The sequence below is a fragment of the Chenopodium album genome, chromosome 8, assembly GCF_948465745.1.
Source record: "Chenopodium album chromosome 8, dcCheAlbu1.1, whole genome shotgun sequence".
Lineage (NCBI taxonomy): Eukaryota > Viridiplantae > Streptophyta > Magnoliopsida > Caryophyllales > Amaranthaceae > Chenopodium > Chenopodium album.
In genome coordinates this window covers 36,461,165-36,484,049 of record NC_137841.1, presented here as the reverse complement: position 1 = coordinate 36,484,049, position 22,885 = coordinate 36,461,165, and the positions used below count along the sequence as shown (strand labels likewise).

The 22,885-nt window shown below is 39.3% G+C and overlaps 2 non-coding genes across 2 annotated transcripts; one reads left to right on the top strand and one right to left on the bottom strand.

Moving 5' to 3' along the window:
* Positions 1-4,935: 4,935 nt before the first annotated feature.
* On the top strand, positions 4,936-5,041 carry LOC145557083 (small nucleolar RNA R71). Its single transcript, XR_014092159.1, has one exon. It is a non-coding gene; the product is annotated as a small nucleolar RNA R71 (small nucleolar RNA).
* Positions 5,042-7,520: 2,479 nt separating this feature from the next.
* On the bottom strand, positions 7,521-7,626 carry LOC145557185 (small nucleolar RNA R71). Its single transcript, XR_014092236.1, has one exon. It is a non-coding gene; the product is annotated as a small nucleolar RNA R71 (small nucleolar RNA).
* Between the last annotated feature and the right edge of the window lie 15,259 nt (positions 7,627-22,885).

The window sequence follows — 22,885 nt, the reverse complement described above, 5'->3', positions numbered from 1 at the left end:
AAAAGCTTTAAGCGGGAGTTGAATAGGAGGACTTTTTGGCCTTTGACGAATTCCTTCTTGACAATTTGAGCATCGTGCCAAGCCTTAGTTCGCGCCTTATACATGCTTGCGCTATCGTAGGCATTCATCCTCAACTCCTCTAACTCATGTAGCTCTAGAAGCCTTTGCTCACCCGCACTATGGAGATCAAAGTTGATTTGCTTGATTGCCCAATGGCTTCGATGCTCCATCTCCACGGGCAAATGACAATTTTTCCCATAAACAAGCTTGTAGGGAGTGGTCCTTATTGGAGTTTTGAAGGCGGTCCTATAAGCCCATAGTGAATCAATAAGTTTGGAGGACCAATCCTTCCTTGTCCTAGCAACCGTCTTCTCCAAAATCACCTTGAGCTCTCTATTGGTGACCTCCGCTTGACCACTCGTTTGAGGGTGGTAAGCAAGCCCTCGCTTGTGAGACACCCCATACTTATCAAGTAGTCGAACGAAGGTGTGGTGCTTGAAATGCGATCCCCCATCACTAATTATTGCTCTTGGAACACCAAATCGCGGGAAGATCACTTTCTTGAAAAGATTGACCACCACCTTAGAGTCATTCGTTGGAGAAGCCACGGCCTCCGCCCACTTAGACACATAGTCAACGGCGACCAAAATATACTTGTTCCCATGTGAAGAAATGAAAGGGCCCATTCTATAGCCCACACATCAAAAACTTCAAGCTCAAGGATGGGGTTTTGCGGCATTTCATCCCTTCTAGAAATATTCCCCATCCGCTGACATCTATCACAAGTTTTGACAAATATCCACGCATCCTTGAATAGAGAAGGCCAAAAGAGCATAGATTGAAGGACCTTTGAGGCGGTCTTTTGAGCACTCATATGCCCACCACAAGGATAAGAGTGGCACATATGGAGAACACTTTGAACCTCGTTGTTGGGGACGCATCTCCTCAACAAACCATCGACCCCTCTTTTCAATAAAATGGGATCATCCCAAATGTATCTCTTGGCCTCATGCTTGAGTTTTCGACGTTGTTGCGAAGTGAAATCCGGCGGTATGGCACTACAAGCTAAGTAATTCACAATATCCGCATACCACGGCTCCGATTTCACTTCAAGGACATAAAGCACATCATCTCTTAGAGCGTCCTCTATTGGCAAGCCATCATCTTCAAACCTTGCACCGCCCAACCTTGAGAGGTGATCCGCCACCACATTCTCGGCTCCCTTCTTGTCTCTCATCTCATAATCGAAGTCTTGGAGGACTAAAACCCATCTCAACAACCTTGGTTTAGCTTCCTTCTTCCCTATCAAATATTTGAGAGCTTTGTGGTCGGTATACACAATTGTCTTAGAACCAATGAGGTAGGTTCTAAACTTCTCGAATGAATGGATAACCGCTAGGAACTTCTTCTCGGTAGTTGTGTAGTTTCGTTGGGCATCATTGAGAGTTTTAGACAAATAATGTATGACATGAAGTTTCCCATCCTTTCGTTGTCCAAGAACCGATCCAATGGCCTCGTCGCTTGCATCGCACATGAGCTCAAATGAAAGAGACCAATCCGGACCTTGGACAATAGGAGCGGTGCAAAGGGCTGCTTTCAACCTACAAAAGGACTTATGACAAGCATCATCAAACACAAACTCCTTATCTTGTTGCAATAGGGATGTGAGAGGCTTAGAGATCATTGAAAAATCTTTAATAAAGCGTCGATAGAACCCGGCGTGGCCAAGAAAAGACCTCACTTCCCTCACGTTGGTGGGGGGAGGAAGTTTTTCGATGACCTCAACCTTGGCTCTATCAACCTCAATGCCGACATGGGAAATTTTGTGCCCAAGAACAATCCCACTTTCCACCATAAAGTGGCACTTTTCCCAATTCAACATGAGGTTAGCCCTCTCACACCTTTCTAAGCAACGAGATAAATTAGATAGACAATCTTCATAGGCGGCTCCTCCAACGGAGAAGTCATCCATGAAGATTTCTATCTCATCCTCAATCATATCACTAAATATGGACATCATGCAACTTTGGAATGTTGCGGGGGCATTACAAAGCCCGAAAGGCATCCTACGATACGCATAAGTACCGTAAGGGCATGTGAAAGTCGTCTTCTCTTGATCCTTGGGGTCAATCGGGATTTGGAAAAATCCCAAGTAACCATCAAGGAAACAATAGAAGGAATGCTTTGTAAGCCTTTCCAACATTTGATCAATGAACGGTAGTGGAAAATGATCTTTGCATGTACTTGTGTTAAGTTGGCGATAGTCAATATACATGCGCCAACCGGTAACAAGTCTAGTGGGTACTAGTTGATCATGATCATTTTTCACTACCGTCATGCCCCCTTTCTTAGGCACAACTTGCACGGGAGATACCCAATCACTATGAGCAATTAGGTAAATAATTCCCGCATCAAGAAGCTTAGCCACTTCCTTCCGCACAACCTCTTGCATGGAAGGATTAAGCTTTCTTTGCCTTTGCCTAACGGGTTTGGCATCTCCCTCTAGATCAATTTTGTGCATACATAAAGATGGACTAATACCTTTGATATCATCAATGGTATAACCCAAAGCTTTTTTGTGTTTTCTCAAAACATTGATCAAGAGGGAGGTTTGCTCCTCCGTTAGGTTAGAATTTACAATCACGGGGAAAGACTCATCGGGACCAAGAAATGCATACCTCAAGCCCAAAGGTAGAGGTTTCAAGTCTACCTTTGGTGCTCCCTTACCATTGGGGCTCTCTTCTCTTTCTTCAACTTGAAAGAGGTCATGAATGTAAGGATCCTCTTCTTCCATGCTCGCGCCCTTGCACTCCTTCTTGCTTTCCTCAAGCAAATCCTCATAGAATTGTATGTCTTCTTTGTGAGTACCTATCTTTGATTCATTCAACAACACACTTTCAAGAGGATCATTAGTAACATGCAAGTGGGAGCGAGAAAATTCATCAAGAACCGTATCAAGAACATCTACCCTAAAGCATTCACCACTTGAGGAGGGTTGTTGCATGACATTGTTCAAATCAAACTCAATAGAATCATTGTCAATTTTCTAGATATCTTCTCCTCCTTCACATCGATGATAGCTCTAGAAGTAGCTAGAAATGGCCTACCAAAATTATAGGAATCCTCTCATCCTCGTCCAAAATTATAGAAATCCACGGGGAATGTGAACTTTCCTACCCTAAGGGGAATGTCCTCAACTTTGCCCATGGGGAACTTAACGGAACAGTCCGCTAGTTGGAGAGTAATGTTAGTGGGAGAGAGGGTTCCTACACTAAGCTTTTGGTAGACGGAATAGGGCATGAGACTCACACTTGCTCCTAAATCACACAAGGCTTTATCAAATTCAATGCCATTGATAGAACAAGGGATGAAAAAGTTACCCGGATCTTTCAATTTGGTAGGTAGTTTGTTGGAAAGAATTGCACTACAATTGGCGGTCAAACTCACCGTCTCACACTCCCTTCTCCCACTCAAAATATCTTTCAAAAATTTGGAATAGTGGGGCATTTGCTTCATAGCATCAACAAAAGGGACGGAGATATGAAAATTCTTAATGACTTCCAAAAACTTTCCAAATTGGGCATCAAGTTTAGCTCTCACAAATCGTTGTGGAAAGGGTAGCTTCTCCTCTCTAGGTTGGCGATTTAGGGGCAAGGGGGTGGCTTCTTTTTCCTTGGGCACCTCAACATGTTTTTCTTTTCAACACTCAATGGATCATTGGGTTTTTCACCCTCATTCTCTAACTCCACCTCTTCTTGGGGTTCTTCCTCAATTAAAGGGTCACTCCCTAATACCTTCCCACTTCTAGTTGTCACGGCATACAAAGGTTTTGGGTTGACTCCTTGACTTGGGATGTGAGAATAAGAAGAAGAAGAAGAATAAGGGGATGAATTAGATGCAAGTTGAGCAATTTGGGTTTCAAGCATTTTCATATGAGCATTAGTTCGTTTTTGGGCCTCTTCATGTTTCTTTTGATCCTCCTCACGCATTTTTAAAAGAGCATCTAATTTAGCCATCACGGGATCTATTGGAGGGGCTTCAAGTTGAAGAGGTTGTTGAGGTGGAGGAAGTTGGGGTTGATGGAAACCCGGAGGCCTATTAGTTTGGGCATAGTTAGAAACAAATTGGCCCCTATTGCCTCCGGCGCCTTGGTTAGGAACATTGCTTTGTTGATTATTTCCCATGTTACCTTGGTCACCAAAATTTTGATTTTGATGGTCATAGTATCAGGAATTAGGTTGTTGGTTTTGATTACCATACCCCCTTTGGTTAGAGTAGCCTCTTCCATTGAAATTGGAAGGGCCTCCCCCACCATGGTATTGGTTATCATAACCACCACCACTTTGGTTCCAACCACGGTTTCCACCTTGATTCCAATTCCCCATTTGATTGGATTTTGGCCTCAAGTTTCCTACATTTCCCATTCTAGGAGCAAAATTCATAGCATTGACATTTTCCATATTACCATCATGTTCATGGGAAGGGGGTTGAACTTCACAAGCATATACACAATGAGAGGTATCATGATCATAGGTTTCACAATTAGAACAAAACATGCATCCTTGGGGCATTGTATTGTAAGAAGAGGGGGAGGAAGTATCCATACCATTGCCTCCCTTGGTTGAAGGGGAGGTATTACCATGAGGGTTGGACCTTTCTTTCATCAATTCATCCATTTGCTTGGTCATTTTGGAGATTTGGGTAGAAAGGTTGTTGATTGCGTTGGCTTGCTCCAAAGCATAAACACCCTTGCTAGAAGTAGCATCCCTTTCTCCTTCGTACCAATCATCATAGTGCTTTGCGGCCTCCTCTATAATAAACTCCACTTCATGCTCTCCTTTGTTCATGATTGGACCACCGGCCGCGGCGTCTAGGCTTGTTCTTCCTTGAGGTGTGAGACCTCCTTAGAAAGTGTGAATGAGTTGATACTTGGGTATCCCATGGTGTGGGCATTGCCGTTGAAGCTCTTTGTATCGTTCCCATGCCGCACTTAGAGACTCACCACTCTTTTGGCGAAAACCTTGAATCAAAGACCGAGCCTCGACGGTCTTCCTATGGTTATAAAACCTCCTCAAGAAAGCCGTAGTCACTTGGTCCCATGTCGTGAGAGAATTAGGGGGCACCTCCTTCTCTAGCCATTCTAGACTTCTCCCAATTAGCGAAAATGGAAATATTTTGAGGCGAATATATTCTTGAGTCACTCCATTGGCTTTTATTGTGTCACAATATTTCTCAAACTCTTTTAGGTGATCATGCAATAACAAAGTAGCATATCAATGGTAAACTAAACATGCATGAATACCGAAGAAAAGGGGTCCAATCTAACCGCCTTCTGGGGTTAATTGGTTTCTCCTAACATAGCCTCTACGTTTTCACATTAGAACCATAAATTAGAAGGTGCAAACAAAGAATTATCGATAGTAATGAATCTCAACTAAGTCAACTTCCGTTACTTGTTAGTAAAGACTCATCTTTGATCAACTAACAATGTGCACTTGCAAGAAAGACCAAAGAATATCAAGCATGCAAAGACTTTAATCACCATTAACATAACCCCAACATTATAAGCATGAACAATTAGCAACTACACCATCCCCACACCCTTGGCTAGGTGACTACTCACAAATCATATTGAAAACAATATCAATCATCAAATCAATAAGCATCAACATGATTAATAAGCAAAGAAGAAAAATCAAAGAAAATAAGCAAAATAAAAAACAAAGGTAAAGAGAAAGAGTAAGAGATTGCTCATTAATTGAAGATGAAGGTCTACAAAGGATTGAACAAAACTCCTTCTTAAATCTCCAAGTTCATCAATGAAGAAAACCACACTTTCTCTCTCTACCAATGAAGACTAATAGTGTTTCTCTCTCTAGATTAAGCTAAAAATGTAGAAAAATTAAAACTAAGTTAATCTAATCTTCAAAACGTTCTAAGATGGGACTTATATAGTCCGTACAAATCCAGCTGATAAAAGGAGAGGTCCGACCGAACAAATAGGAAGGTTCGGCCGGACTACAGGGTAGGTTCAGCCGAACCATGGGTAGGTTCGGTCGAACCTCCCTGATCCTAGTCTGGTCGAACTCCTGTGGTTCGGCCACTCCTGCAAAACTGCCAAATTTCATCTTGCCCCTGCCTCAACGTTCGGCCGAACCACTGAGCAGGTTCGGCCACACCTTGGTTCGGCCACACCTTCAGGAGGTTCGGCCGAACCTCTTCTGAATCATGCTTCCTCCAGCTTCCCTTGAGCTTAGCTTCCTCCTCTTGAAAATCCCGATGGTTCCTAGAAAGCATAAGCATGAAAATCACAATAAGAACAAAGCAAGAGGACTAAGAAAAGGGAAGATAAAGGAGAAAGAAAAGAGGAAGCAAAACTAAGTAAAAATGCTTAGAAAAAAGGCCAAACAAGTGCAAATGAGGGGAGAATCCTTAGAGAAAAAGGATAAAAGAGTGGCATAAATGCCACTCATCAACCATTCATTGTGAACCCTAGCTTGGTTTATAGGATATAACCCTTGAATTCCTTTGATTGCAACTAATGTTTGTCCCTTGTAATGTTTGAATCAATTGGGTGATCTATCAATTAGCATGATTGTTAAGCTTGCATGTGGAACCTATATCCCTTGTGTTTAGCAATTTGATTGAATTCTTGATTCTTGTTATCCTAGTTACCATACTCAACCATTGACACTTCTTCAATTTAGCTTAACATTAAACTATAACATAGTTTCGATTCATTCCTTTGGGTTCGACCCTTAGCTTGCCTCTATACTCGTATAAGGTTTGTTAAGTGTTTACAAATTTAGTTTGACCAAGGGAGAATTAGATGGCGACCTAGTTCTAACCCTTGTCAAAATGGCGCCGTTGCCGGGGAGTGACATTGGTGCTATGTTATAGTTGTTGAGTTTATTTCATTCTAAAAAAAAAACAAAAAGATTTTCCTCTTTAAGGCTACACTTGTAGCCGTGCTACTAATCATTTCCTTTGAGTTGTATGCATAGAGCATGTGGTCATTTACTTGTTCCATTTGATCCGGAGATTGAGAGGACTATTAAAAGATTAAGGGTTGTTAGGAGATCTTTTAGCTCTAGCATTTCAAGTGAGTAAGAACCGCAACAAGAGGAACAAGCAAGAATGGGAGAGAATCCGACAGTGGCATTGAAAGAATTAGGGATTCCCGGTGCATATAGATTTGAGAGTGGAATTGCTCCACCCACAACTCTGGCAAATGATTTTGAAATTAGGCCTGCTATGATCACTTTGATAGAGAGGCGACAATTTAGTTGTGCCAAGCATGAGAGCCCGCTAAATCATCTCAAGGAGTTTGAAAAATATTGCAATACTATTAACGTGAACGGAGTTTCCCAAGAATTCAACCGCCTCAAGCTCTTTCCCTTTTCTTTCATTGGGCGTGCTTTGGAATGGCTAGAAAGAGGTTAAGCCAAATTCTCTAATGACATGGGACGAGGTTACAAAGGAATTTCTAACTCGTTTCTATCCATAAAAGAAAACGGCGGAGGCAAGAGCTTTGATTCAAGGCTTCAAACAAAAGCCAAGTAAGAGCCTCTATGAATCGTGGGAGAGATATAAGGAGTATCAAAGGGAGTGTCCTCACCACGGAATTCCAACCTATCAAATTATTCAAAATTTCTATGGAGGCCTAAATCCCCAAAGCAAGTCATGCCTAGATGGAGGAGCCAGAGGTCCCATCACGAATAGGACGAAAGAAGAAATGGTGGACATCATTGAGGATGTTGTGAGGTACTATAGAGATTGGCAAGATGGTGAGAGAGAATCAACTAGCAAGAGTAGGTCTTCGGTGTACTCGGTTGTGACAAGGGAATAAACGCGTCGTCAATTGTCTATCCCTAGATCAAATACAATTTATACGACCTAAACAAACCTAATACGAGTATAAGTCATGCATAGGGGTCGAAACACAGAGAACGGATAAACATTACCAAATGTTATCGACAATTAAGCTAGTCCGGAATAGGAGATAAATAAACTAAAGTCTAAAGATGCTAAAACAAGAAATAAATCATTAAGGAAAATGGTTTAGGTATAGCATTCACTTGAACATAAACAAAGGCATAGAAATTGAATTAATTATGAACTAAACATGCATGAATATCGAAGTAAAGGGTCCAATCTAACCGCCTTCCGGGGTCAATTGGCTTCTCCTAACATAGCCTCTCTGTTTCCACATTAGAACCATATACTAGGAGGTACTATTAAATAACAATCGATAGTAATGAAACTTAACTAAGTCAACTTCCGTTTCTTGTTAGCAAAGATTCACCTTTAATCAACTAACAATGTGCACTTGCAAGAAGATTAAAGAATATCAAGCATATAAAGACTTTAATCACAAATAAATTAATTCTAAAACCTAGAACATGCTCAAGGTCCAACTACACCACAACCATCCCCTTAATGGGGAAATTACTCAATAATCATGCTAATAACAAGATTAATTAACAAATAATCAAGAATAAACATGATTAACAAGCAATACCAACGACTAAAATAATCATCAAAATAAAATAAATAAAAATAGAGGAGAAAGAGTTAGAGATTCTCATTGATTGAATGTGAAAATCTACAAGCAAGATGAGCAATCTTCCTCTTCAATATCAAAGCTCAACAATGGTGAAACCCTTACTTTCTCTCTCTAAACTATCCTAATCCTAACCTAAATCTAGAGAGAGAAGCTCTCCAAAAACTAATTAGAGAATAGCATAGATGATGAAAAGTTGAGAGAGTATTAACCCCCAAAAAGGGGTATTTATAATACAAGGCTTAAAATAAAATAAAAGAAATAAAAAGAAAATAAAACTAATTAAAATAACTAAATAACAAAGCAAAAAATAAAAGGGAAAAAGAACTAAAAATCCCCAAATTCCCTCAAACCCACCGATTCCATCAGACTGAAAATCCTCTTCCCTCAAATAGCTTGGCTGCTCTAAATTATCATCTTCACCATTCACGCATGAGCCTTCAAGGCATCACCATCGATCACCTTCAATCGTGGCCGTCCAAATTCAATAAGAACCCCCATTCACGAGCAAGACACTTGAGGATTAAGGAATTCAAGACCCGCGAAGGAGCGGCCGCGGCTAGGCATCTCCTAGGCATCTACCGAAACTTGGAGAAGGATGGAAGGACCCAAGGCCGCGGCAGCAGCAGCCGCGCCCGCGGTGGTCTGGGTAGCTTCTTGCTTTGAATTTGGTTCGATTGGTTGCGGATTAGTGATGCGGGGAGGAGTTGCCGTTGCTAATTGTTGGCGTTGTGAAGCAGGGGTTAACTTGTGGGAATGCGTGGCTGGAAATTGGTGTGATTGGAGGTGGTTTGGTGGATATTGATGGCGGTTTTGGCGGTGGCTGGTGCAGTAGGTTGCGAAGCTGATTGGAGTTGCGAGTGTGGGGCTTCTTGTTGGGGCTGCGGTTGTGGTTGGTGGTGATTTCTGCAGGTGGGTGATGGTGGTAAAATTGAGGTGTGGGATTGTGTGGCTGGTTTGGGTTGTGGTGGTGTAGCAGGGAGAAGGGGAGGTTGTGTTGATCGAGTAATGTTGGTGAATTGGGGAAGCACGAGAGTGATGAGGAGAGTGTGGTGTAGGATAGGGAGATGGAGTGGTGTATGGTAAGAGTGGCAGCAACTTGATGCTTGGAAGCTTGTTGTTTGTCTTATTTGACTCGAACCTAGAATTTCAAACTTGATTAGAACATGAATATTGAGCATCGACCCGAACACACCTACAACCAAAAAGCAACACGAGGGTAGAACAAAATATAATAAAATAAATCGAGAGCAAATAAAATACGAAAATAAACTAATTCTAATAAAAACTACGAAAAGAACTAAAACAAGACAAAATTATTAAATAAACAAGAAATGTTATTAAAGAGAAAACAAGAGAAAGAAAAGGGAAAATAAGATAAAATAAACACGAAAATAGCTCTAAAACTACTCCCTAAGAGTGACATAAATGTCACTCATCAAATTCCCCCAAGCTAAACCTTTGCTCGTCCTCGAGCAAAGCTAAGGCAAAATAGAACAAGATGGAATTATTGAAAGCAAAAGAAACAAAATAGAAACAAAGAGAAAGAATGTACACTAACTCACTGTCGTAGGAATCACAGTCAATTTTAGCAACTAAAGACAAGCCATTTAAACCCCTAGATCGCCCTAGAGGACGAGTGATGCTCTCGTGAGGGTTTCCTAAGAGCTTACCCCACAACTCTCGACAAAAACCAAGGCAAAGCAACAAAAGGAAAAAGAGAAGAAACATGAAAAGAGAAAACAAACACAAGATCATATATGGACAAGAGATAGGGACAAGTACTAATGAATGCAAACCTTTCTAAATGGACAAATGTATGCACGTTCCAAGATGTCAATGGTTGATTGAAACATAACACATGCTAAGAATAGAGAACTACTTAGGACTCAATCCAACCTAGCCCCAACCAATCGGGCCACGTTCTCTCCACTAGCTTCAAATCAACCCTTAAGCTAGCTTATCGAGATTCCACAAAGGAATCGGAAAAAAATAAAGAAATGAAAAACTTTGAGAAGGTAATCCCGACGTCTCAACTATGCATACTCTTTCCATAGGTTTGAAGTATATCTCCCTCCACCGTTCTTTTGACCTAACCCACTAGAGTCTAAGGGTCTTTTTATTGGTTGTAACGAAAGGCTAAGGGTTAAGGCGGAATAAAAATTTAAAATTTGGTGATATTTCCTAAGTGAAGCAAAAAGTGCGGCCGACACTCAAAAACAACTCAAGAAGTCACTAAATATCAAACAAAAATACCAATAATGCCACTCCCCCCAAGCTTATCCAACACCAACACACAATTTATACAAAATGAAGGAACGATCCCCCCAAGCTTGAACAAAGCATTGTCCCCAATGCTTAAACTAAGGAAGAAAACGAAATCATGAAAAATATTTTTATTATTTTTGTTTCTTTTCCTTTTTTTTTTATTTTTTTATTATTTTTTTTATAGAGATTTTATTCGTTGTCCTTGTCTTTTTAACTATGGACGGCTTTTTCTTGCAACATCATTTGATTTTCTTGAATTGCATCTTTCTTTTGAAACTCAACTCTAACCAAATCTCAAAGTGCTTCTTGTTTATGATCAATATTTTCATACCTCAAACCTCACATGCCAATGCTTCACTAACTAAAAGGTTGGTAAACATAGGCCATTAGGTTTGTAATGCGGTTTAAACAAGAGCGGGAAACATATGGCTCAAATTGGTTAGCAAGTAGGTAAATGCAAATTAGAAAATCAAATTTGTAACAAAACAAAAAGAAGATAAAGAAAAATGAGAAAGGGGTGCCCTTTTCCTCCCCTAGAGTGCTTCGGTCACGATCTTGGGAGCTATAAGTCAAAACAAGGATCAAGACATGCATAGCTAAGGATCCAAATGTGCCACACAACAAAATGATGAAGGCTAGAACAATATTACCTCACAAGGGATTAGAACTAGTCAAATACCAACCAAGGGTGTCTCCACTATAGAGAGCAACACCGTCTTACCACATACCCGTGAACTAAGGCTTCATGGATTCCTAAAAGTTCTTAACCCGACTATCTTAGCATGTAATATCCTAGAGTCAACCAATGACACTCTCAAATCGTGCATACATTAACCACTTAGGAAGAAAGGCATTCAAGAGTAAACAAATCAAAAAGATATAATGACCAAAATAAGAACGAACAAAACATATTTTTGCTAAACTTGCCTTGAAGTAAACAAAAATCTTTTTGGATTTTCAAAAGCATGAAAAACATGGAAATGCATATACTCAAGTGCATGGAACATATGAATCAACATCCCACCAAACATGATAGAATACCCTCCCCCAAGCTTGAACAAAACCAAGCTCTCAAATCATAAAAAATGAAACCAAGGAGGGGAAAAACAAGGAGAAATTAATCCAACAATACCAACACATCACCTTCAAGTCACAATGAGTAAGAGAGAGGGAAAAGAAGGATATTACCGGATATGGGGAAAATGCAAAATCACACAAAAACCCGAAATAACCTCATAGGATCCACAATCTCTACAAATAAGGCTTGAACTCCACATGGGTAAGTTGAGGCACATTTTCTTGATTCTTGATCATCACCAATGCACAAGAGTATATCGAGTTGTGTACATAGCAAGAAACACAAACACGTCCATGAGAGAAAATCTAATCTAAAAAGAAAATAAAATGAAAGCAATAAAACACGGGTTACATCCCGCAAAGGCTTGTTTAACGTCCAATCGAGACCGCTCTAGGAAATAATAATTCAACGCGCGAAAGAGCTTGTCAAATGCACTACTACACATTTCATGGGGGTGTAAATAGGAAAATGACGGAATAAGAACGTGCAACAAAATCATTGCACGCAAGTGAAGAGGGAGATGCCAAAAGAAAGAAGAAGAAGGATTGAAAGGAAACTCCAGAAAGTAAGAAGTAGAAGAAGGAAAAGAATAATGGAAAGAAAAGGAAAAATGCAAATCCTCATCACAAAATTTTCGGTTGACAAAATTCCTCTCTTCCTCAATAATGATGGAATGAGGGACATGAAAATCATCCATAGAGGGCGGCTCCCAAATAGGCTCTTTGAGATAGGAAGGGAGAGAAATAGGGTAAGGAAGGATGTGGTCGAACCTTAGAGAAAAAGGGGTTCGAGAAACGGGAAAAGGGGTAGCTACTCCCTCACCACAAGGTCTCACATCGCCAATGAGGGCATGAAAATCAATCATAGAATCCTCAAACGAAAGACACTCACGATTCACACCTCCCTCAAGCTAAAAAACTCCAAGGGAGTCAACCTTATCCTCCTTTTCACCACAATAGACAACCTTTCCTTCAACTATCTCAAAACCCAAGGTCCCAAAGTCGTGTATGAATGGAGGTAGATTCATCTCAAACTCATCTAAGTCCCAAGAAGCGTTCTCGATGAAATCATCCAATAATCTATAAGTCCTCATATGACTCTCGAAAAATATGTGGGACATTACCTCAAAAGAGTCTATATACTCATAGATTGAAGGGTCACAAACATACACTTGAGACTCGTCAAGATGGGAAGAAGGATTAGGATTTTCAAAATCAACACTCTTTTCATTTTCAACTCCTTCACCATCACTCGAATGCTCTCTAATGGGATCCTCACTCATATGGGGAAGAGAAGAAGAAGGAAGGGCATTTTCTTGAGAGTTGGCTAGTAGGAGAATTTGGCTCTCAAGCATCTTCATTCTAGCTTCCGTCTCCCTATTCTCAACTTCCCTCGTCTCGTTATACTTCTCCATCATCTCCATTATCTTCATTATCTTCTCTTCCTTCAAATTTTCCATAGAATTACCCTCATAAAAGGACTCATTAGAAGCATAAGGGAAATAATTTGAAGCCAAGTAAGAACAAGAAGATGAGGAGGGAGGATCATTCACATTATAAACATGAGCATCATCATATTGGGGAGAGGGGGCATAATCAAGCAAATGAGATTCATCATCAACAATAGGAGATAGAGAGTTGAAATCACTTGTACTAGGTTCACAAATAGGATCACAAGATAAATCTTGGGGATGCATGCCACTACTAAAGCTATTATCGCATTGAGAATAAAAATTAGCAACATTACATGCCCTATTGCATACTTCCTTAGAAAACCATACAAAAAAGCTCCAAGCACTATGAACCGATAATGCCTGAAATTCGCCATTAAACTTGCTTTTAACTTCATATCCCGTTTGTTCATTCATGCCATAATAACAAATCTCACAAGCTTCACAAGGATTACAACCATTATAGTTCAAAAACCCAACAAGTCTATGGAAGTAGACATAAAAAGGCTCATCATCATATTGAGGAAAAGAAAAACGTGCCATTTTTCAACAACAAAAACAAAACAAAGAGAACAAAAAAAAAATCAAAAGAAAAATATATACAATGGACTAGTCTCAATAAGATAACATAACGGTAATGGAAGCCATTCCCCGGCAACGACGCCAATTTGACAAGGGAATAAACGCGTCTTCAATTGTCTATCCCTAGATCAAATACAATTTATACAACCTAAACAAACCTAATACGAGTATAAGGCAAGCATAGGGGTCGAACCACAGAGAACGGATAAACACCACCAAATGTTATCAACAATTAAGCTAGTCCGGAATAGGAGATAAATAAACTAAAGTCTAAAGATGCTAAAACAAGAAATAAAACATTAAGGGAAATGGTTTAGGTATAGCATTCACTTGAACATAAACAAAGGCATAGAAATTGAATTAACTATGAACTAAACATGCATGAATATCGAAGTAAAGGGTCCAATCTAGCCGCCTTCCGAGGTCAATTGGCTTCTTCTAACATAGCCTTTATGTTTCCACATTAGAACCATATACTAGGAGGTACTATTAAATAACAATCGATAGTAATGAACCTTAACTAAGTCAACTTCCGTTTCTTGTTAGCAAAGATTCACCTTTAATCAACTAACAATGTGCACTTGCAAGAAGATTAAAGAATATGAAGCTTATAAAGACTTTAATCACAAATAAATTAATTTTAAAACCTAGAACATGCTCAAGGTCCAACTACACCACAACCATCCCCTTAATGGGGAAATTACTCACTAATCATGCTAATAATAAGATTAATTAACAAATAATCAAGAATAAACATGATTAACAAGCAATACCAACGACTAAAATAATAATCAAAATTAAGCAAATAAAAATAGAGGAGAGAGAGTTAGAGATTCTCATTGATTGAATGTGAAAATCTACAAGCAAGATGAGCAATCTTTCTCTTCGATATCCAAGCTCAACAATGGTGAAACCCTTACTTTCTCTCTCTAAACTATCCTAATCCTAACCTAAATCTAGAGAGAGAAGCTCTCCTAAAACTAATTAGAGAATAGAATAGATGATGAAAAGTTGAGAGAGTATTAACCCCCCAAAAAGGGGTATTTATAATATAAGGCTTAAAATAAAATAAAAGAATTAAAAAGAAAATAAAACTAATTAAAATAACTAAAATAACAAAACTAAAAATAAAAGGGAAAAAGAACCAAAAATCCCCAAATTCCCTCAAACCCACTGATTCAATCAGACCGAAAATCCTCTTCCTTCAAATAGCTTGGCTGCTCTGAATTATCATCTTCACCATTCACGCATGAGCCTTCAAGCCATCACCATCGATAACCTTCAATCGTGGCCGTCCAAATTCAATAAGAACCCCCATTCACGAGCAAGGCACGTGAGGATTAAGGAATTCAAGACCCGCGAAGGAGCGACCGCGAATAGGCATCTCCTTGGCTTCTACCGAAACTTGGAGAAGGATGGAAGGACCCAAGACCGCGCCCGAGGCAGCAGCAGCCGCGCCCACGGTGGTCTGGGTAGCTTCTTGCTGTTAATTTGGTTCGATTGGTTGCGGATTGGTGATGCGGTGAGGAGTTGCTGCTGCTAATTGTTGGCGTTGTGAAGCAGGGGTTAATTTGTGGGAATGTGTGGCTGGAGATTGGTGTGATTGGAGGTGGTTTGGTGAATATTGATGGCGGTTTTGGCGGTGGTTGGTGTTGTAGGTTACGAAGCTGATTGGAGTTACGGGTGTGGGGCTGCTTGTTGCGGCTGCGGTTGTGGCTGGTGGTGATTTCTGCAGGTGGGTGATGGTGGTAGAATTGAGGTGTTGGATTGCGTGGCTGGTTTGGGCTGTGGTGGTGTAGCAGGGTGAAGGGGAGGTTGTGTTGATTGAGTAATGTTGGTGAATTGGGGAAGCACGAGAGTGATGAGGAGAGTGTGGTGTAGGATAGGGAGATGGAGTGGTGTATGGTAAGAGTGGAAGCAACTTGATGCTTGGAAGCTTGTTGTTTGTCATATTTGACTCGAACCCGGAATTTTGAACTTGATTAGAACATGAATATTGAGCATCGACCCGAACACACCTACAACTAAAAACCAACACGAGGGTAGAACAAAATATAATAAAATAAATCGAAAGCAAATAAAATACGAAAATAAACTTGGGGAAGGAAGTGAGTGCAATCAAGGAAAAATTGAAAAGCTCTTGTTCCCAAGCTCCAAGTCTTCCCTCTCAATTTAAGGGGAGAGGTACTCCTTATAACTCTCATCCCCCTCCTTCTAGTAACTTGCCTAGTGGTTGTTTGTTTTGTGATGTGTGTGGTTCATATGATCATGATTCTAGTAATTGCCCTCATTCTTTTCCGGAGAGTAATGATGATTTTGATAATAATGAGAATGAACATGTGAACTATGTGTCAAACAACAATAATGTGCAAAGGTTTGATAACCAAAGGGGTAAATGGAATAGGAATTACCAAAACCATGTATTTTTTACAATTATAACCAAGGTGGTGGTTATAGGAACCAAGGGAACCAAGGTTCTCGACGTAACTATAACAATCAAGGTTATAGTGGCCAAATCAAAGCCAAAATTATGGTAATCAAAACCAAGGTTATGGAAATCATAATCAAGGAGGTGGTAACCATAATCAAGGTTATGGTCAATATCAAAGTAGGGGTAATTGGAATAATCAAGGGAGAGGAAATTTTCAAAATAATGCTCAAATAGGCCCTCTACCCGGAGTTGCTCCAAAGACTCAGGTTGATAATTCCTATTCACAATCCTCTTCTTCTAGGACTAACTTGGAGGAAATCATTGAAAATCAAACAAAGTTGTTGAGCACTTACATGGCCGTAAGTGACAAGAAATTCAATGATGTGATGACTCAAAATAAGAAGCTTGAAAACCAAATTTCTCAACTTGCCAATGCTTTGAAAGACCATGCTAGTCCTTCTTCTTTACCTTCCCAAGGCTTAAATCCCAAGAGACCCGTGAATGCTATTGTTACAAGAAGTGGTAAGGTTCTTGAGGAGAGTTTGCCTAGGAAGAGTGGAACTAAGGAGGTCACCAAGGAGGTCTTGGTAGAGGATGAGAGAAATGGTGCATATTTGAGTGAGGTTGTGATTGAGACACCTAGAGAGGTGAAATTAGAGAAGGAGATTGTGAATCCCAAGCTTCCATATCCACAAAAATTCATGAGGCATAAATTGGATTAACAATTTTGAAGATTTATTGACATGCTTAAGCAACTTCATCTTTCTCTACCTTTTACCGAAGTTGTTACCCAAATTCCCTTCTATGCAAAATTCCTCAAAGACATCTTGAGTGGTAGGAGGTCTTGTGATGTTGTAGAGACAATCAACTTGACCGTGAATTGTAGTGCAATTATAATGAACAAGATTCCACCCAAGTTAAAAGATCCCGGAAACTTCTCTATCCCTTGTGCCATTAACAAGATGCAAATTTATAATGCCTTATGTGACTTAGGAGCTAGTGTTAGCCTAATGCCATATTCGGTTTATAAAAAACTTGAGTTAGGGGAACTTATGCCTTCCAAAATCACCTTGCAACTGGTCGATAGGTCAATTAAGATTCCTAAGGGGAAGGTTGAGGATGTTCCTTTGAGAGTAGAGAAGTTTGTGATTCCGGTAGATTTTGTGGTTCTCGAAATGGATGAAGATGCTACCATTCCCATTATTCTTGGTAGAACTTTTCTTGCTACTTCGGGTGCTATGATTGATGTTAAGAGTGTGAAACTTTCACTCAAGGTAGGAGATGAGGTTATTGAATTTGACTTGAATGAAAGCATGAAGTATCCATGTTCTTCTTTAGAAATTTACATGGTTATTGATTCTCTTGATCTTATTGTATCTTCCATGCATGAGCACTTGCTCACTTCTAATGATCCTCTTGAGAATGTCTTGTTGAACAAGGATAAGATAGGTGCTCCTATCAAGGAAGTGGCAATGTATGAGGATTTTCTTAATGGAAGCATTGAGGAAGTGGATGAGCATATGTGCATGAATATCTCAAGCCAAGAAGCTTTGCAAGATGCCACTTCAAAGGAAGGCGAAGGTGTACCAATGGTTTAGGTCAAACCTCTTCCATCACACCTTAACATCAAGGGATCAAGATGGAGCGGTCACAATTCGGCCATGAGTGGTTTTCCAAATGGTTTTGTAGAATTCTCGATAAAAGATTCTTTTTCTCCGTTCAAGGCTAATGGCAATCATCTAATGAAGTATTTCGACGATGCTTTTGTTGGTTTCGTTGACTCATTGTTTCTCCGACTACAACCTTAATTAGTGGAGGACGTCGAGCTAACGACGCCAACCAAAAGTGATACCCGGGAGGCAACCCGGTTTTCTAACCTTTTTCTTTGATTTTACAATTCTCTATATTTCCTCCTTTAAGAACTTTTCTTATTTCTCTCTATTTTGGTTTGTTCTTTTGATCCTAGGTACCATGAGATTGGATCGGAGAAAATTTCCAACAATTTTGGTACTACTGACTTCGTGAGGTTTAGTTAGGCTTAGAGGAAAGGGCTCATTGAGGTTATATGTTCTCGTGTTTGCATTCCCATCGATTTTTATTCATGTTCAAACATATTTTGGTTTGTTTCTTATGAAATTTTTGAGTCCTTGATCATGACATTTGATAGGGACGGTGAGAATGCAAACACGAAAGCATTATTAAGGGGTGTTCCTCTTTTTAGAGCCTTCCCGAGATGCATGTTGTGCGCACGCACCACAAAGATCACCCACGGGCGTAGGTCTATAAGCCGCGGGCGCGGATGTCTGTGCACCAAAAAAGCCAAAATCCGATCAGGAACTCCCCGTGGTCTCGCCGCGGGCTACCTGCGGGCGCGACCTTCTGTTGCGTGAACGCACCAGCTGGCAGCCCTTATAATTCCAAAACGCACCCTACTATTTCAATTCTCTCATTTTCCCTCCTAAAACCCTATACCCTCTCTTACAATATCAAACCTACTTCACCTCTTTTGCTATTATTTCAACATCAATTAAAATTGCCAACATCAAGTTTTCAAATTTTAAACCCAAAAATTTCAGATTTTCTTCCCCTGTTCAATAAAAAATAGGGACTTTATTTGTTTTTGGGAGTTTTATTTGTTCTTACATCTTCATTTTGAGCATTTTACAAGCATTTCAAGGCTTCATTGAGGTATGATTTCTTATTGTCTATTCATCATCTTCCTCTTTGATTTTAGCTTGAATCCTTATGCTTTCATGTGAAACTCTATGGTTAGTTGTTTTCACTTGGAATTTATGTTGAATGATATCATTGGGTGTTGAATTGAAGTGTCCTCATGATAAATGTGTAAACTTTGATTGAATTCTTGAATAATCATTGTTGGCTATTTTCTCTCTCATGGGTTTTCTTTATAATAGTTTCATATCTTTGATAATTCAATGTTTGGGATTTATTTTGCTTAATTTGACTCATGATTTGGTTTCTTATGTTCAAATTTGCCTTCAATCCATGTTTATTTGCTTAATATTCATGATGTTATCAATGGCATTGTTCATTTGTTACCATTTCTTGCTTCTATTATGAAATATTTCCATTTTGTGCTTGTTCTTAAATAACTACTTATGCTAAGTCTTGATACTTTGTAGATGGCCACACTTCGTCATAAGAAGTGAGCTAGAGCAAGTTAAAGCAAGCCTAGGTATGTTGTTCCACCTCCACCCGATGTTGAAGAAACTTATATGTAGGGAATATTTCAAGCGTTAAACCCCTAGCTTGAACCCCACTGTGATCATACACTTAAGTACGGTGGCGTCCAAAAGGGAAGAAGATAGAGCAAAAGAGTCGCCAACAAGTTTTAGGAACTTGTAAACCGTTCACCGGGTGAAGGTTACACCCCTTAACGATCAAGAGATCGTCAACTCCATAAGGTCTAGAACCAAATAAGGGTTCGGGGATGAAGGTACAAATCCAACCTAAAAGAGATTGAACCTGCCCTAATAATAGGCCTCTACTTTATTCTGATCGTATTCATGTGCGCTTTCTAACTAACATGCAATCAATAGGTTTAACCCTAAACCTGTTTATCTATGTTGGTTGAATATTAATGCACAAATAAATCTATTATTGGCGATCACTTGAATTATAATCACATTAACCCTAAAAAAGATTATTAATTATCTTATTAAGCGTGATTACAAGTACCAATTCCCTTTAAGCATGCATAAAAGATATGATCAAGCAATAACAATAAATATCAAGCAACATAATAATAAATAATTATAACTATCATAATTAAAAATAATCATCATTATAACAATTATAATCATAAATCATAAAGTATAATCATAATAATAATCATCATAATAATAATTATTATAGCAATAATAAAATTATAATAATCATAAATCATGTTAAAGCATAATAATAATAGCAAGATCCTAGGCATGATACTAACAAGATTAATAACAAACCCTAGCATGTCTCTAAGCAATAAAAAATCAAATCTTTAACCCTTACATGATACTAACAATCATAAATATTAGGAAGAAAATAGGAAGCATCGTAACAATCATATTTAATATTAAAATTAACCTAGACATTATACTAGGAATATCATAATAACAATATAAACATGATTTCTACATCATAACATCAATAAAAACCATTAAAGCACTTACTTTGATGCCTCGTACCTCTTTCTAACAACAAAATACACATGTTAGTAACTTCAAAGAAAATAATAAACAAACAATTAAATTAAATAATTGAAAGAGAGATTTGGGACCAAACCCTCAGAAACTAAACCTTTCACGTCTAGGGCGAAGGCAACATCGAATATGGCTAGGTGCTTCTAGATCTTGCGAATGCGGAATTTTGTATTTAAAAAGCAAGTTTAGAAAAGAGAGAAAGAGATAGATGGTGAATGATTAAGGAAATCTTGATGAGAATTAGCCAATGATTAAAGAGAATGAGAGAGAATTAAAAACTGGTTGTAGGTGTATGAAAACGGAGCTTTTACGTTGTTATTTATAGAGAAAATCAGCCAAAAAGATAAAATTTACAAAACAGAGAATTGGTGCAACTGAAACAGAGTTGGCGCCAACGCCAGCTATTGGCGCCAGGCGCCAATGCTAAGCGCCAATGCCTGGCGTTTGGCGCTAACACTGTTTTTGATGCGCTTTCTCAAATTAGAAAAATTCTTCCGTACAGGAGGATAAAATCGTATATTTTCCTCAAAAATGCTCTTTAATTTTAATTAAAACACTAAAAAGTCCAACAAAAGTCAATTTATCAATGCTAATTGAATTAGGAATGAAAAGAACCTTCTATAAGAATCTAGAAGACTAAAACCATTCCTAATTGCATTAGGAATGATAAATCATATTAGGCCCTCCTCTAGATCATTGGGCCGCATATAAAGCTCAAACCGGGCCCAGTTTGGTAAATTGGCCATAACTTCCTTAATATTCATCGGAATTGGGCTTATAATATATCGTTGGAAAGCTCTTGTCAAGCCCCATCCAACTACACTACTATTGGACCCATATCATGGACCAACCAAACTAGATTGGCTGTTTTCTTAAAATAAGTTTCCAAAAACAAAGAGAAGAGAAAAGAAATTAAAATTATCCGCAACACTAGGCTTTCCACACTTTCACTTCATTCGATTATGGTTCGACGCGAAAGGTACTCATCACTGGGTTTGGTTTTGGGAAGACACAAATGGGTGTCTACATTATGGCATTGAATTTTCAAAAGAATCATATTGGGATTGCTTCAAGCATCTATCCAAGAGAAAGCTTAGACCAACGAGATTCTACAATCAAACAAAAACCAAGTTTCTAGGAATTGATGAGGATGTTCGCCTTCTTGTGGAGGGTCTTGATCTTTTAGAGTTCTTGGATTTTAGTGCCCCTACGTATGCTAGGGTGACTTATGAATTCTTTTCTTCTCTCGAAGTTGTCCATGAACCTGGTGCAAATTACTCAAAGATTTTGACTTTCCAACTCTTTAACAATGATCACTCATTGACGGATGCTCAACTATGTTCATATTTCTAGTTTCCATGGGCAGAGGATCTAGATTATTGTATCTATCCGGCTCATAGTAGAATGGCAAGGGATCATGGATATGATGAGCAACATTGGTGGAGGAGTATATCGGAGGAAGGAAAGTATGACCCTCAAACTTCAAAGTCCGCTTCCATGATTCATCCGGCTATGCGGTATTTCAACCGAATCCTCACATACACTCTTTGCTCCAAGGACTCTTTGGGAGTTATCTCCCGTGATGAGCTTTTTTAGTTGTGGATAGCCGACCAAAACGACTTTGAGATTGAGTCGGTGGATTTCACGGAGCATTTGATCTCTCGATTCTTGGATATTCGTGATGGAGTTTGCCTATCGGGGTGCATCCAATTGGGTGGGATGATTTCTATCCTAGCTCTTTGCATCAACAATGATTACAAGACCATGTTAGATGAGCTTCCCCCGATTATTGATCCTTGATAAAAGTCTCCCTCTCATTTCCTAAACATCTCCGCCCTAGTGAATAAAAAATTTGTTGATCGAACAAGGAAGGACGATGTTTTCATTTGGAAGGTTTCTCGGTATAAGGAATGGTTCCTCATCCCTTACAAGGAGGCAACTACTCAACCCGAGGAGAGAGATTCTTTATCCTGAAGGCCACTGGTGCGAGATGTTAATCCCTCTATCTAACGAAGGACTAATTGTATAAGAGGTCGTTAAACCAATACATGCTCATCGATGGCTCATTCTCTTCCCCCGGTTGAACCGGGAGGTACACCTACTCTTTCCCCCTCTCCCATTCCTTCTCCTTTTGATATGTCAACAATTCATGCCAAGCTTGATTCTATTGCTAACATGTTGTACTCCATGCTTTCTGTGCAACCCCCTTCCCTTGGTTATGATTACCATACGTTTCGATTATATGATTTGCATGTTTGGTTTGGGGAGATAGAACCTTACGTCAACTATCCGTACCTCTCGGTCCAAC